This window comes from Perissodus microlepis, chromosome 23 (assembly GCF_051167445.1).
Source record: "Perissodus microlepis isolate ML-2025 ecotype Zambia chromosome 23, ASM5116744v1, whole genome shotgun sequence".
NCBI classification, from domain to species: domain Eukaryota; kingdom Metazoa; phylum Chordata; class Actinopteri; order Cichliformes; family Cichlidae; genus Perissodus; species Perissodus microlepis.
Genome location: NC_140482.1, coordinates 22,470,911 through 22,488,923, shown reverse-complemented (window position 1 = coordinate 22,488,923; position 18,013 = coordinate 22,470,911). Strand labels below are relative to the sequence as shown.

At 40.8% G+C, this 18,013-nt stretch overlaps 1 pseudogene; it reads left to right on the top strand.

Moving 5' to 3' along the window:
• The first annotated feature begins 11,117 nt into the window (after nucleotides 1–11,117).
• Nucleotides 11,118–11,866, top strand: LOC146361415 (C-type lectin mannose-binding isoform-like; annotated as a pseudogene).
• Nucleotides 11,867–18,013: the final 6,147 nt, after the last annotated feature.

The following is an 18,013-nucleotide window of genomic DNA, read 5'->3' as shown; positions in this document are numbered from 1 at the left end:
TTGTGAAAAGAGACCCAGTTTTATTTGCTACTGAACTAGTTTACTTTGCAAAATTGATTTGAATAGCCTTCATTTACTGCAGTTAGTGGAGTTTGGTTATTTATCTTACTTGTTTCATGTCTATCTGGTCAAATGATTATGTAAGACCTCTTTTTATTTTGAAATCATTTATTATTCATATTTTTGTTTTAATGCTTTAATGGTATAAAACTAAAATGTTGATGAAATGAAAAAACAAACAAAACAAAACTTGTTCTTTCTCCCGCAGCAGTAACAAAGTTAATTCATAGTTATTTGTGCAAGTGTGCCTGTTGAAATGTTGGCTGTGCAGAAGACGTGTATAAAATTTTGTTTGCTCTGCAAGTATTGGGACCATGTTCAGCACATTTCTTTATTTGAATTTTACTCACTGGTGTTTTTTGTCTTAATTTCTGTCTTATCAGGTTAAGAAAATGTAAAGCTAAAGTAATAAACTAGTTAAAAATGAACTTCTAAAAATGAAATTCTCTTTTTTCTTTTGCTATAGAGGGAAACATTGTGTCAAGGTAACAGGGATGAGACCGCTGGCAAACCTTTTGCCTTGTCATCCTCAAATATGTTTTGCTACCTGTTTATGAGACCCAAGAAGAAGCAAACATAAGGAAATGCCAAAGAAAGATACAGTTTTAAGCCACCTCTCCATTTATATTTTACAAGGAAATGGTAAATAGGTGCAGTCATTTCTTGTATCAAGGAAACACACAGTTTATACAATTTTAATGAGCTTGGAAGTCAATATTTATTCTTTATTCTTCAGCACAGTCTAAACTCACTTAGGCAGCTTTCTCATCATTTCTTTAAGTAGTCTACAGGAATAGTTCTCCAGGCTTCTTTGGATGTTTCTGCCTTTTGTTCTGTTCTCTGTCAACATGATCCCACACTGCTTCAATAATGTGTTGAGGTCCGGGCTCTGGGGAGGCCAATCCATGACTGATAGTGATAGATTGACTCTGTCTTAACTGGCTGTGTCTGTTGTTTTTGTCCTGAGGAGGAAGGCAGCTTTGGACACTTTTACACTGCCTTCACTTTATAGGCCTTGAGGCTATGCCCATCTTTTACAGTCAATGTATGGTGTTCTTGAAGAAACAGCAATATAAGGGAACCATACCTAGCACGAGCTCAACAAACCACTAACATATTAATAGCATGTTAATATGTTAGTGGTTTGTTGTGCAGAATTTAACTATATTATGTGACTTACTTTTCATATTCTGCTGTTGTGATCTTTTGCATGTAATCCAAAAAATATCACAATAGTAGAGTGCAGATGCAAATTAGCTTTAAGCTCTGGTACAATGCATCAAATGGCAACATTTATGTTAATACTGTACATGAAACGGTTTCTTACCAATTAATAATTTCTTATTATACCAGATAAAGGCTGTAGAGGTGAGATAGGGGCTAGTGTTGATAAATTGGTGAGCTCTAAACCAGGTCTCTTGTACAAAAGCCAACACTGGATCTTTAAACGGTACTGGTCTTCCTCTCTGAGTGAGGAAGGCCTCTAAAGATGTAGGAGCCACAAGACTTTCCTCAATCGCAACCCATGACAGCTTTTCCGTAGGGGAGTTATTTATCTTAACTAACTGAGAAAGAGAGAATGCTTAATGATACCAGACCATCTTGGATAATGCCAACCCGCCGCTATCTTTTTGCAGCATATAATGTGGACCGATTAAAGGATGGGTTTTTGCCTGCCCACACAAAACCCTCCACACATGTATTATAAAGCTTTAGCAGGTTATTGCAGGGCTGCTATAGGTAACATATGGAGAAAGTACTGGAGTTTAGGAGCAATGATCATCTTTACCAGGTTAATTCTGCCCAAAAGGGACAGATTCATTTTGACCTAATTCTCCAAAAGTGGGCGAATATTTTGAATCACTGGGGAGATATTTACTTGCATTATGTTATCTACACCAGGAGTCAATTTAATCCCTAAGTAGGTCAAACCCTCGAGCATCCACTTGAACTGCCATGAGCTCCTAATGGCTGGAGGACACAGTTTAGAAATGGGCATAGCTTCGGACTTCGACCAATTTATGGTGTAGCCAGAGATTGCAGAGAAAGAATCAATAATTGAGGAGACTGCAGGAACCGCCCATTCTGGGATACTTGCAATCAATAAAATGTCATCTGCGTACAAACAAGTTCTATGTTCTTCTTGACCCAAATCCACCCCTCTGATCTGCTTACATTCACGTAGAGCAATAGCCAGAGGCTCCAAAAACAGGGCGAAAATGAGAGGTGATAAGGGTGAACCTTGTCTAGTGCCCCGACTTAACGAAAAGGAGGGTGACGTTATCCCATTGGTAGTGACTGTAGCGATCGGATCTGTGTACATCATCTGAATCCACCGCCTGAAAATGGGACCAAAACCAAATCTCTTCAACGTATAAAACAGAAAGGGATATTCAACTTTATCGAAGGCCTTCTCTGAGTCTAAGGAGAAGGTGACGACAGGATCTAAATTAGTCCTTCCAGAATATATGCAATATCCTACTTAAGTTATCTGCAGAACATCTGTTTTTCACGAAACCGACCTGATCCCTATGCACCAAGCAAGGAAGTACGTTCTCAAGCCTCAAAGCTAGTATCTTGGAGATAATCTTTTCGTCCACGTTGGTTAATGAAATTGGGCGGTAATTCCCACAATACTGTGGGTCTTTCCCTTTTTTGTGTAATAACGTGATCACTGCCGATCGCATCTTGATACACTGGCAGTAGTCTTGGAGCTAATTTGTCCATAAACACCTCATAAAAATCTGAAGGAAATCCGTCATTGCCTGGAGATTTGCCCAATCTAAGACTACCAATTGCCTGCTTAACTTCAGCTAGTGTGACCTTTCGTTCTAATACAGTTCTTTGGTCATCGGACAGGTTGGGAATTTTAATAGAAGAAAAGAAATCTGACAACCTCTGTTCCTCCATTGGAGGTGCACAGCTCCTGACAGAATTTAGTAAAAGCATCATTAATTTCTTTTTTACAGGTGGTCAACTTATTATTATTATTAGTATTATTATCAAAAATAGATGGTATAAGGTTGCTAGATTTTATCTGCTTAACCCTGTGCGCCAGCATTTTACCTGTTCTCTCCCCTTGTTCAAAATACTTTTGATTCAGGCAAAACATTGCATATTCAGCTTTTTTCTGCAGTATGCTGTTCATCTCAAATTTAAGTTTAATTAATTTGTTCTACATTTCCCTCTCTGGGTGCAGCATGTGCTGTTTTTCGAGCTCCTTGATATTCTGTTCCAGCTTCATCCTGTTCATCAGATTGTCCCTCTGAGCTTTTTTAATTGGGGAGCTATACTGGATAAGGCGCCCTCTCAGGTAAGCCTTAAAAGCATCCCAGGTCATTCCAACATCATCAATAGAGCCCTCGTTACACTCACATTTCCCTTATACAATCGCAATGACCCTTATTCTTCAATAGTGAGTTGTTCAGACGCCACCTAGGTGAAGGTTTAACATTATCATTACTAGAAAGAACAAGGTCAATGGGAGCATGATCCGTTACTGCGATGTTACCACTGGAGGACCCAACGGTTTGACTCACCAGAGAGCGAGACACCAGAAAGTAGGTTGAGTGAGGATGCGAAAAGAAAGTATAGTCTCTTTCTTGAGGACGAAGAAGTCTCCATATATCCACCAGGCTCAGTTTCTCTGACACAACGTCTACAGCAGCACTTACAGGGTCCTTACTTGGTCTAGGACAGGAGGATTTATCCAAAAACACATCCCTGACCTGGTTAAAATCCCCTCCAATTACAATATTTGTATTACCAATATTCCACACAGTGTTATAGACTTCGTGAAAAAATTGTGGTTGAGGAGAATTGGGGGCATATATGTTGACCAATATCACTTTCTGCCCCTGTAGACATGCATCCAAGACCACCCATCTACCCTCCTGATCCGTATAATGCTTGAGTACCTGAGAATCCAGATTTCTTCTGATCAATATGACCACCCCTCTTTTCCTACCAGAAAATGCACTAAAATAGACTTGAGCCACACAATCTCTTTTAAACTTTAATGATTCCACCTCGTCAAGACGGGTCTCCTGAATCAGGGCTATATCTGTCTTTTTCTGTTTCAAATATGAGAGGATTTTCTTCATTTTAATAGCATTATGACAACCCGCTATATTCCACAACAGTATTTTACATAGCTCCATGAAGCCACATGAGCCAAATTATTTTACAGATTCATCCAAAAGAAAATTCAGTTTACCCAGATCCTTAATCTCCTTAACCTCTGTTCCTTAATCTTAAGATTAAGGAACTAATCTTAAGATTAAGGAACTGACATCCAAGCCCATTGTTCCTTCAGTGGGCTGGTTTCAGTCATTATGCAAATGTACTGTTTATAAGATTGGGGAAACCTGCAGTCAGCTGAGACTGAAGAAGTCATTTGCATGAGTGACGAAACGTTTCTCCTACAAAACGCTACGTCCAAATGAACAGAATCAACATTTGGAGATTTACTTACCTGGATGATTGAGCATGCATCAAGGATATCTACATTAGTGTCCGACACCACTCGTCTAATTGTCGTCTTTATATAATGTCTTATTTGCAAGTATCGATAGAAATCCTGCTTTTCCAGATTGTATTTTTCTTTCAATGTATCAAAACAAATTCCCATCTTTAATCAGACTATCAAATGTAGGTAATCCTTTAGCAGACCAACTTTTAAAACATGAGTCCAATTTATTTGGGGTAAAGTCAGAGTCATAAGAATACCATTTAAATAATGCCAGGTCTTGTTCTAGTTTAAATTCCCTCACTACATTTTTCCATACATTAAGTGTACACTTCACCCAAGGGTTATAAACCTTGTCTATATATTTTTGAATGTTTGAGTCCATCAAGATAGCTTGTATTGGGGAAGAAAACACATTCTCCTCGATATTTTTCCATTGTACTTTATAGCTTATGTCACACAGTCTTCAGCTGAGCGGACTGAAAGTAACTTTTTAGTGACGGCAGCCCCCATCCTCCTTTCTCTTTTTGTAATTGTAAGGTTTTAAAACAGATCCCTGTCTTCCCTCCCCATATACATCGTGATATGATTCTGTCCCGTTCATTGGCTTTGATGAATTTGTATCGGTAGTGTTTGGAATAAATATAGTAATCTCGACAGAATATTCATTTTGATGGATTTAATTCGTGAATATAAAGTTAGAAAGGGAATCAAATTCCATCGTTTGATATTATCTACTAATTTCTTCTGTAGCGAACCGAAATTCTCCTCAAATAACTTGGTTAAGTCTTTAGGTATAATAACTCACAAATATTTCAATGATTTTGTTTGCCATATCATTGGGTATTGAGCAACCAAGTGAGCTGTGAGGCTATAATTATAGCTAAGTATTGAGTTTTAATCATATTAGTTTTTTACCCTGATAATTTCCCAAATTTCTGGCACAGTTCAGGTAGGGAGTTTGTGGGCTGTCCTAGCTATATTAATATGTCATCTGTGCAGCAAGCAATTTTATGTTCCTGTTTTTTAATGTTTATTCCCTTGATGTCTTTATTTTGTCTGATTGATTGTGCCAAAGGTTCTAAATATAACACAAATAAAAGTGGAGACCAAGCGCAGCCTTGTTTATTTCCTCTTTGCAGAGCAAAGCTATATGAGAGACAACCATTAACTTTAATTCTTGCAGTGGGATTAGTAAATAAGGCCTTCACCGTTTCAATAGCTCTATTATGTAAGCCAAATTTTAAGCAAACCTTTAAGCAAAGATGTTTTGGGGTATATGTTTAAATCAACTGTCAGATACGGTGGTGCATGGTCACTTGTGTCTATTGTACCCATCTCGCATGATTGAATTGTATCTCTATCTTTTCCAAATGTCATAAAATAATCTATTCTTGTGTAAAGGGAGTTTGGAGCTGAGTAATGAGAATAATCTCTCCTTGTAAGGATAAGATTTCTCCATACGTCAATTAAACCTACCTCTTCAAAAAGTGAAGAGACTTTTTTTATACAAAGTACTTGATCCCGGCATTCTTCCATTAGAGCCATCTAGATCTGGCTGCAGCCGAATGTTCAGGTCGCCACCACACTCAGTGGGCCTTGGGTTTCTGTCACCATTATATTAACAATATATGGTACACAAACGTTCATTAATGTAACCAGATTACCATCAACCATTCCCCGAACCAGTACAAACCTCCCTTCTTTGTCCTTAATTTCAGACAAGTTTTCAAAATTTAGAGTATTAGAAATTAAGATCACCACACCTCGCCTGCGGCCAGATTTGTATGATGAGGATGAGGAGAACATGTTTGTAAAGCCAATTCATTATTATTTAAGTTGGTTTCTTGTAAATATACGATTTGTGCTCAATCTTTCTTCATTTTAGTTAGAATTCTGCTCCGCTTAATAGGATTTGTAAGCCCATTTGCATTAAAAGAAATAACTTTTACCCCTTTGGTACTCATTTTTCATAAAATAAAATATCAGTGTCACAGACCTGGGTCTGTGGGACATGTACATTTTTAGTGCTGCTGTTCCTCTTCTTCCTGGTTTGTGTGTGTGTGTGTGTACGTGTGTGTGTACAGAGCACCGGTTGGCCACACCTGTGAGAGAGAATCACACACCTGCAAATGATCAGAATCGTCGGGGGAGCTACAAAGCAGTGTGGCTGAGAGCTCCTCGACGTGGGATTATTGCGTGAGACTTCCCGTCAGTTCTCCAGTGTCTCAGTTTTTATATATGTACACACACACACATATATATATATATATATATATATATATATATATTAGGGGTGCAACGATACACAAAATTCACGGTTCGGTTCGATACTTTGGTGTCACGGTTCGATATTTTTTCGATACAAAAAAAAAGTTCATGCTTTTTTAATTTGTCATTTATTAAAATTATAAATATATATTTTAACTCAAAAGTACAGTTTTTAAATTTAATGTTGCTGAAACAACAAAGTAATAAAATAAACAAATATATCTGATTGAGGAATCACTCATCTTTGGAAAAGAGAGTTTATTACAGAGAAATGGCTGTTTCCAAAATAAAAGCTATACTATACGCTTCTTCTGGGCTATATTTTCAGCAGCATATTAAACATATCAGGTCCCCGTAAGGAGAATCATGTGCTAACGGCTGTCTAAATGACTCGGGTAAAGTTTGTAGCATGCCTGCTTGTTGTTTTTGTCTGCTTCCACTTGTCTTTCCACTAGGATGCTGTCGGAGTAAATGTGCAGTCATATTCGTTGTGTTCCCACTAATGCTGTCAGCGTTAATCTCGTTGAAATGACGCTAAAGCCACAACACGGCAAATCTCCGTTAACGAGCTACCGCGGATCGCCCCGTGCGTGGGGCTGGATGGCCAACACGTTAACGAGCTAACTGTGCTAACACACTAGTTCCCACCAATGTAATTGAGCATTGCGTGGCACATCCGACATACTGTTTTACTTTAGTCCATGACGCGCTTACCTTCAGGGTCATACGTCACATGAAAATCAAAATAGTTCCAAACGCCAGATCTGAATTAGGGTGGGGGAGGTTCAATTTGCCATGTTGCAAGGAGAGCTTAACTTAGCTTAAGTATGTATATGTATGTATATATATATATATATATATATATATATATATATATATATATATATATATATATATATATATATATATATAATGCCCCACACCTGGATCCTGGAATGCCTAGAACTATATAAGATCAACAGGACCCTGAGAGCCTTCATCAGGAACTCAATGGGTATGTGGTGTACAACACTAGAGGCCAACTCCAAGCCCATAGCACAGGTCACCATCAAGTGCGGGATCTACCAAGGAGATGCTCTGTCCCCACTGCTGTTCTGCATAGGCCTTAATCCCCTCAGTGAGATCATTACCAAGACTGGCTACGGAATGGAGCAGTTGTCAGCCACCTCCTGTACATGGATGACATCAAGCTGTATGCCAAGAGTGAACGAGACATCGATTCACTGATCTACACTACCAGGATATACAGCAATGACATCGGGATGTCATTCGGGCTGGAGAAGTCGGATGATAACAAAGAGAGGGAAGGTAGTCAGAACTGAGGGGATCGAGCTACCAGAAGGCAACATTGCAGACATAGAGGACAGTTACAAGTACCTGGGGATCCCGCAGGCGAATGGGAACCATGAAGAGGCCACTAGAAAAGCTGCAACCACCAAGTACCTGCAGAGGGTCAGGCAAGTCCTGAGGAGTCAGCTGAACGGTAAGAACAAGATCCGGGCTATCAACACCTACGCCCTGCCCGTGATCAGGTACCCAGCTGGTATAATAAGTTGGCCAAAGGAGGAGATAGAAGCCACTGACATCAAGACAAGAAAGCTCCTTACCATGCATGGAGGGTTTCACCCCAAGTCCAGCACCCTGAGGCTGTACGCTAAGTGGAAGGAAGGGGGCCGGGGACTGGTGAGTGTCAGCACCACAGTCCAGGATGAGACAACGAACATCCAAGAATACATTGGGAAGATGGCCCCAACTGACCGAGTGCTCAGTGAATACCTCAGGCAGCAGAAACCCAAGAAAGAGGAGGGAGACGAGGAACCATCATGGAAGGACATGCCCCTGCACGGTATGTACCACCGGCAGATAGAGGAGGTGGCTGATATCCAGAAATCCTACCAGTGGCTGGACAAAGCTGGACTGACAGACAGCACAGAGGCACTAATCATGGCAGCACAAGAACAAGCTCTGAGTACAAGATCCATAGAGGCTGGGGTCTATCACACCAGGCAAGACCCCAGGTGCAGGCTGTGTAAAGATGCCCCTGAGACAATCCAGCACATAACAGCAGGGTGCAAGATGCTAGCAGGCAAGGCATACATGGAACGCCATAACCAAGTGGCCGGCATAGTATACAGAAACATCTGTGCCGAATATGGCCTGGAAGTTCCGAGGTCAAAATGGGAGATGCCCCCAAGGGTGGTGGAGAATGACCGAGCTAAGATCCTGTGGGACTTCCAGATACAGACGGACAAAATGGTGATGGCTAACCAACCGGACATAGTGGTGGTAGACAAACAGAAGAAGACGGCCGTAGTGATCGATGTAGCGGTCCCGAATGACAGCAACATCAGAAAGAAGGAACACGAGAAGCTGGAGAAATACCAAGGGCTCAGAGAAAAGCTCGAGAGGATGTGGAGGGTGAAGGTAACGGTGGTCCCCGTGGTAATCGGAGCACTAGGTGCGGTGACTCCCAAGCTAGGCGAATGGCTCCAGTAGATCCCGGGAACAACATCGGAGATCTCTGTCCAGAAGAGCGCAGTCCTGGGAACAGCTAAGATACTGCGCAGGACCCTCAAGCTCCCAGGCCTCTGGTAGAGGACCCGAGCTTGAAGGATAAACCGCCCACAGGGGCGAGATGGGTGTTTTTTGTTTTATATATATGTATATATATATATGTATATACATATACATATGTATATATACATGATAATGAGACCAGGTCACAGTCATGTCTGTCTCAAAGTGTGCTCCCTCCACCTTTAAACATGTACTTTGTATTTTTGTTGACTTATCTTCAAAGTTGTTTTCTTGAAATTTTCATTACAGGCACAATGACGTAACAATATGAAAAACTGCTTCCACTTGGCATACAAAAATATGATTTGTTTGTCTTACATTTTGCCTTAAGCAAATTAAAAATTTGTTTAGTGTCTTCTGTGCAACAAAGCCTGGGCTTTATTGTGTGAGGAAAACTGTGAAACTAATCTTATGTTTGTGATTAGTTTTATGTTATCATACAAAAATATGACTTGTTTGTCTGACGTAAGGCCAAGCAACACTTGCATTTTGCCTTAAAGCAAATGAAAACTTTGTTCGGTATTTTCAGTCCAGGAAATCCCAGTGAACCTCCGACAATGTGAACCTCTGCAAATAATCTTATGTTTGTGATTGGTTTTGTTTTTTTGCTTTGTTTGTTAGCAGAAAGTATGGATGGCTCTGCATGAACTCTTTACAGGATGAGAGGCCACTCATCTCCCAGACTACACAAGACAATAGACACCCAGGTTAAGTTCATTATGCTCCTCTCCTATATCTCTCCCCCGCCTGCAGAGTGAACTCCTGGAGACCAGAGGACTTCTGCAAGGATGTAACAGCCTCCCCACGAGTTGAAGAGCCCCCCAGTTGGCTCAATGCACCGGAAGCCCCTCACGCCAGGGCTGAGCCCCCATGCACCCACCCGCCCACAACCTCGGCGACACAGCAGAATGCTCGCCCCAGGCCCACCCAGGGGCAGCTAGAGCAGTAACCTTTCGTCTGTCAGCACAGACCCTCCCCCAGCCCCGCTGCACGCAGCCATGAGGAAACCATCATCTAAGAGCCACCAGAGCCCGTAACCAGGTCGTGACCACAACCCCAGGTTGAGCCCGCCAAGGAAGATGTTTCTAGGGCATCCTCCGACGCCCCAAGCCTGTCCCTACTGTTTCAGTTTGTTTTTTGTTTTTTTTAACCTCAAACAACTATCAACCTCAGATAAGAAAAATGAAACTAATCTTGATTTTCATCTTTAATGATCCAGAACCAGATATCCTGTAGTGACCAAGTTCATCCATTATTTAAATAAAAGACCCCTGCAGACTACTTAATTGGGTTCTTAATTTGTTTCTTTCTTCTTATTTTTAGAAGATCAGATGAGGTGTCAATGCATACTAATACAGAAATACAGAACGTGAAAATGTTCAGAAACAAGCACCAGACATAAGATAAAATGGTCATTCAAGTTTAGATCCACTTCAGAATTCAAAAATCTTGCTTGTTTACTTTCTTATGACGAATTAATCACACTGTATTTGTTAGATACTTGTTGCAATTCTACTCACAAGAGGACAATATAAACATGAATTGACCAAAGCTAAAATACAAATGAACAGCACGTGTGATTTGTCACATGGCTGCTAAATACTATAGGTTCAGTGAAGGGAAGGGTCGCCTCAATGCAAATATTTTGTGACAAATACGAAAGGCTCACAGCTTTAACAAGTACCATCCCTCCTCTTTTAACCTTTATCATTAGAGCAAAATACTTTAAAACAAGTAAACAATGGATCTATTCTTCATGTGCATCCTGCTGAGCTTCTCTGGAATTTTTACCAAGTATGTTTATATTGAAGATAAAAAGAATTGGCAGGATGCTCTGACACACTGTCGGCAGCAATACACAGACCTGGCTCCTGTCAGTAATGAACAGGATAATCTCAAACTTCAGCAGCTCTCTGGTATTCTCAGTAGTACATCCTGGCCATGTATCTGGATAGGAGTGGAAAGAAATTGCTCCAACAGGGAGCAATGGCTGTGGTCAGGGGGTGGAGTGACTACCACATGTTTCTGGTCACCAGGTGAGCCTAACGACTGTTTCGGTGTTGAAGACAGTGGCTGTCTGCAGAAAAACGGGTGGAATGATGCAAACGCACAGGAACACAAAGCATTCTTCTGCTACCGCGCAGTAGTAGTGGAGGAGCAAAAGACTTGGGAGGAAGCTCTAGAGTACTGCAGGGAGCACCACGATGACCTGGCCAGTGTGGATAAGATGCTGCTTATCCAGAGAGAACTGAAAAAACATAACCCCGCTGAACATGTCTGGATTGGTTTGCATTTCTTCTCTCTGGTTGGACAGGCAGGCTGGCTGTGGGTGGATAGGCAGGAGATGGACTACGAGGCCTGGGATGAAGGGGGGAAACCAGCATGTCCTGATCCCAGGATGGAGTGTGCAGCCATACAGGTGACAGAGGGACTGAGGGTGTTTGGGGGGCTCATGACTGTGAAGAGAAACTTAATTTTGTTTGCTACTGAGGAAATATGCTTTGCAAAATCAATTTTAAATATTCATTTTTGTTACTATAGTTGCTTGGTAGTGTCCTTTGTTCATTGTTCATTTTGCTCCTTGATGTGAATTTCTTGACAGAAGTCTGGTAGCATTGGGGTTCAACTCTGTAAAATGAAATAATAACAATATTTTTTTTACTGTGATGCCGTTTGAGATTATCCTTTTGTTTGCATGCAGAGTGAACCCACACAATTTGCAGTGACCAGAGTTGTGTGAAACTCTGCTTCTCAAAGAGATTGAATTCCTCCGGCTCTACTTTATCCAAAAGTAAAATAAAAAAACTGGATGTTAAATAATACAGAGGTTTAAAACAATGCGTTAACGAGCTAACCGTGCTAACACGTTGACGCTGTGCAGCCCCACGCACGTGGCGATCCACGATAACTTGCTAACGGAGATTGTCCTCATTAATGCGGTTATGGCGTTAACGTCAGCATGCTGACAGCACTAATAATTATATGTATAATTAGGTATGTAGTCTATTCAATCTGACTTATCAATATAATGAATGAGCAATGTACTCTAATCAATTAAATTATTTTAATGCCTGTATTTTTTTGGCATGATTCACCTTTGACCCTGGCAAACTAGTCACAGTGTGTGAGGTTTCCTGCAGGAATGTGAAAGATATGAGTAAGACATCATCGACCCATCACCAGGCATGATATTGAATAACAGAAGCACTATTGAGTATATTGTCATTGACAAACACTGAGTCATCAAATGGACATACATGGTGAAGTTGCATTACCATTAGCGGGGGAGATCATAGGTTTTAAATGTTATATATAAAGCTAAGAAGTGAGCAAAAAACATGTGAAGCACATTCCAGGGTCCTTAATTGCAAGAAAGGATTAAGCTAGGTGGCTTAAGCTGTGTTTAAAAAAATCTATTTTCTGATTTCAAAACGCTTAGCTGTGTCTCTAATAAAACCTCTGTAACTTTGCTCTGCTTCACTTCAACAGCATCAGGTAATGTTCATATGTTGATTATTGGTTTTTTAAGGGGTTATCTGCTTTAAAAAGCCAGGCCTGGAAAATCTCAGTCATGTTTTTCTGTGTTTTATCCTCAGCTACTTTGACACAAAAGGATCTGCTGTGATGCTTGCACATCTGGCAAAGTGTCAGCTTTGTTTTTATACATAGATATAAAATATGTAATGATAAATGATCAGAATTATAATATTTCTGACTGTCTGAGTCAAAATTGAATCGAAATTGAATTGGGGATCGAATTGAATCTGGACCATCGGAATCAAATCAGCTATAGAAATCAGTGACAATATCTAGCCCTATTTATAATGTCTTTTTAAATGCTTGTCTGTGATTATTTTCATGTTGCCTCGAAATAAAATATCTCCCTCTGCTGTTACATGAAACTTCTGCATGTGTGTACATGGAGAAGTAAAGTGTAAAATGGACACGGTGGACTCACTTGTCTATTACATATTTTGCAGTGATTCTCGGGTTAACCAAGTGAGACATGGGGCACTAGTGAGCAGCGGTAGGATGTAGACGTGCTTTTCAGAGCTCTCCACCAAAACTCAGATTTTTACTGAACACCACCATAAATTCTTACACAGGCGGATATTTTCTGCGGGTGAACGTTTCCAGGCTGATCTACGCTGTCCATTTTTGCGCAATGAGACCGAAAACGAACCCTCCGAGCAAGAATAAAACCATCGAGGGCTATGTTAGCAACACCGCTACCGGGGCTAATGCTAGCACCAGTAGCCCTACCGAACCAGAGGCTGGCCCCCACGAGGACAGAACCTACACCCTATGCAAGGAGATGTGTCGGGAAATGGCCACTTCTATAATGGGGAAGATTGATGAGCGGTTTGATACTTTTGAGGCTAGATTTCAGTCGCTCCTTTCGGAGCAGAAAGAGATGAAAAACCGCATGGAAAGTCAAGAACAAGCGACGTGTGCCTTGGACGAACGCGTAGAAGCGCTAGAAGCCAAATGTTCGGCCCTAACTCAGCACACCAACCAACTCAAAACCAAACTCCAGGACTTAGAAGCCCGCTCTCGCAGACACAATATCAAAATTGTCGGCATACCCGAGGACGAGGAAAAAGGTATGCCCACTGACTTTGTTTCTAGGCTTATCCCGGAGTTGCTGGGAAATGAGCACTTTCCACATCCGATAAAAGTTGATCGTGCACACCGCGCACTACAAGTGAAACCACCTGCTGGTGCTAAACCACGCACTATCCTGGCCCGCATTCATCATTTTCAGGAGAAGGAGCTGATCCTGCGTCGCTGCAGGATGCAAAAAGGCTGCGAGTATAAAGGAAACAGGGTGATGATATTTCCGGACTACACCAACGAAGTGATGAACCAGCGTCGCGCTTTTAATGGTGTGATGCAAACCCTGCGCAGTGATGGAATCAAGCACACACTACGTTACCCGGCAAGGCTCTATGTATACTGGCGTGATGGGCAAGCACCGTCAATCTTCAACGACGCAGATGAGGCGGCACGCTGCATTGAAGGACACGGGTCGACTATGAGAAATTAAGGTCTCAATGTAAGGTAACTGTAGTGGTTCTGACTGCAGGAATGCCTGAGCAATATTAAGACTTCTAACTTTAAAAGACACCATGCTGAGAACTGGCTTTGGACTGTCAAGTACAACATTGTACCAACAACTTTAGATGAGACATCCTTACTGGTGTAACATTTTCTCAGTGAATGATGTTTGCTTCTTTTATTACATGGTGGTGGTAATTCACAGCACTTTTATGTTTTTATTCTGAGTGGTGGGTGTGAAGATATCTTGCCATTTGCCCGGCAGCTCCCTTCGAAGTGAAGAGGGGATGTTATGCGTCAGGTTCCGGGGGACGCGTTTTTTGGGGAGAGGGTGGGTTATGTTTTGATTTGTTCTTGTTCTACAGCTCAGGTGCACTAGTTTCATTACTGCCAGTTTACGACTTTCTGTCATTTTGTATGAACAATGTCACTCCTTATCATTTTTCTTTTTTTCATTTTTCCCCACTATAATGGCTAGATCACAGGCTAGTATACAAATGGGAAACAGGGATTTGCAGCTTGTATCATGGAATGCTAGAGGGCTTGGTTCAGTTGTCAAAAGGGGCAAAGTGTTTAAACATTTGAAATCTCTTTGTGCAGATGTAATTTTTCTGCAAGAAACCCATGTAAAATCTACAATGCGGCATGTTTTAAAATGTAACTGGATATCTCAAATATATCAGTCACCCTTTACATCACATGCCAGGGGGGTAGCTATACTATTTAAGAAAAATGTCCCATTTCAACTAAAATCTGTAATCAACGATCCTCAGGGACGATACATATTGGTTTCAGGGATGATAGCTTCTCTCCCGTTAACCCTACTAAATATTTACGGTCCAAATACAGATGAGCCTATGTTTTTCAGAAAGGTGTTTGACTTGCTACCGGATGATGCTGACTCAAATATAGTAATAGCAGGAGATTGGAACTGCTATTTAGACCCTTACCTTGATCGGCTGTCAACTCGCCCTCCCCCAGAGATTGCCTCTGTGCGGCTTCTGAATAATCTTTCTAAAGCTAGAAATTTAGTGGACATTTGGAGACTTCAACATCCCACTGATAAAGATTACTCCTTTTACTCTGGCGTCCACAAATCCTACAGTCGAATTGATTATTTTTTGGTCAGTTCAAGCCTTATTTCTCAAATTTCGAATTCCAGATATCATAATATTTTGATTTCTGACCACAGTCCCACATCTATATCACTGAGTCTTAGTTTGCCTAAAGTGAACTATTCCTGGCGTTTCAATCCAACCCTTCTCAGCGATGAAAAGTTTATTAAATATATTACACCCAAACTCAAGGACTTTCTTGACTCAAATGACAACGGAGAGGTCTCTGATTCAACACTGTGGGAAACATTAAAAGTCGTAATGCGTGGCGAAATTATTTCCTATAGCTCAGGCCTCAAAAAGGAGAAGATGAAGCGACTTTCTGAAATTAATAGTGCCATTCCTCGTCTAGAAAGGGCTTACCAGAATTCTAAATCACCTGAGGATTACAGAGAGATATTAAAACTCAGATATGAATACAATGCAATTATGAGTGACCAGGTTACCAACCTACTACTGAAGCTGAAACATAAACATTTTGAGATAGGAGACAAACCCAGTAAATTGCTAGCGCAACAACTAAAAGGAACACAAGCTTCGAGAGCAATTCACAAAATAAGATCTAAATCTGGTGCTTTTCTAACAAGCCCTATAGAAATTAATAAGCGCTTCAGAGAGTTCTATCAGGAGTTGTACTCATCCCAGCTGAATGTAACACAGTCTGCCTTAAATGACTTTTTTGATTCTCTCAGTCTGCCTAGGCTAGATGAAGCTGCCAGAGATCAACTCGATTCGGACTTTACATTGCAAGAAGTGGTAGCTGCTATTAAGTCATTTGCATCTGGGAAGGCTTCAGGCCCTGACGGTTTTGGCATAGAATTTTATAAGAAATTTTGTGATGGCCTTGCTCCATTCTTGCTTAGGATGATGCGTGATTCTAAAAACAGGGGCGTACTACCCCAAACTCTGTATGAAGCAAATATTTCGTTAATCTTGAAGAAAGGCAGAGATGACTCAGATCCTGCTAACTTCAGGCCAATTGCTCTTCAAAATTTTGATCGAAAAGTGATAACCAAAATTTTAGCAACTAGACTGAACAAGTACTTGACCTCTATTATTCACCCCGATCAAACGGGATTTATCCCTGGCAGACTTTCTTTTTTCAATGTTAGACGTCTTCTCAACACCATCTATTCTGACCATGGTAGTTCGGCAGGAGCAGCAATTTTAGCTCTTGATGCACACAAAGCCTTTGATCAGGTTGAGTGGTTTTATATGTTCGAGTCATTACGGAAGTTTGGGTTTGGTGAAATATTTATATCTTGGGTAAAATTAGTATACGCAAATCCAATCTGTTCAGTTCTCACAAATGGAGAGAGGTCGGCGCCATTTCCTTTGCAGCGCTCTGTTCAGCAGGGCTGCCCCCTGTCCCCTGCTCTATTTGCTCTGGCATTAGAGCCCCTTGCGATTAAGATAAGAGCACATCCAAAAATACAAGGGCTCTTGGTCGGAGGGGTTGAAACTGTTATTAGTTTGTACGCAGATGACGTACTATTATACCTGCGTAATGCAGAAGACTCTGTACCATCCCTTCTTAATCTGGTCACCTCATTTGGCAAAATTTCAGGATATACAATTAACTGGGTTAAAAGTGAACTTATGCCTTTATCTAAAACCGGTTCGCCGAGTTTTCTTTGTAACGTTCCATTCAAAATAGTTAACGACCATCTCACATACCTTGGATTAACTGTTCCTAAAGATCCCAAATTAATTTTTAGCTTGAACTTTGCTGAATTCTTGTCAACATTAAAGCATAACATCGAGTCATGGAAAATTCTTCCCCTATCTATGGTTGGTCGTATAAATTCCATAAAAATGGTCTCTCTTCCTAGATTTCTGTATCTTTGCCAAAATCTTCCTATTTATCTCACTTCCTCTTTCTTTAAGGAGTTGGACTCAATTATTACTTCTTACATATGGAACAACAAGAATCCTAGGATTTCAAAACTACATCTACAAAAATCCAAATTGGAGGGAGGTCTGAGTTTACCAATATTTAAACATTATTACTGGGCTGCAAATCTAAGAGCCTTGACCTTCTGGCAGCAGACATCCTCAGATCTTGGTGATTTCAACATCCCCCTTTGGGTTAAAATGGAGGCTGGCATTGTAAGGGACTCCTCTCTAGAGGCCCTGCTTCTCTCAAAAGTAGGGAGGGCTGAGAGTCTTAAGAAACTGGGGTTTGTTCCGAAACAATCTGTGCGGATTTTAAACCAAGTTAGAGGTTTTTTTGAACTGCCAAACTCCTCTGTGCAGGCACCAATATGTGATAACCATGTCTTTTTGCCTCCTTGGGATGATAAATCCTACTATGTTTGGAAGGAGAAGGGCTTACTCAAATTCAAAGATCTTTATATAGATGGAAAATTTGCATCATTTAATCAACTTAAGCAAAAATTTGATTTACCGCATTCACATTTTTACCGTTACCTACAAGTCAGGCATTTTATGCAATCCAATATGA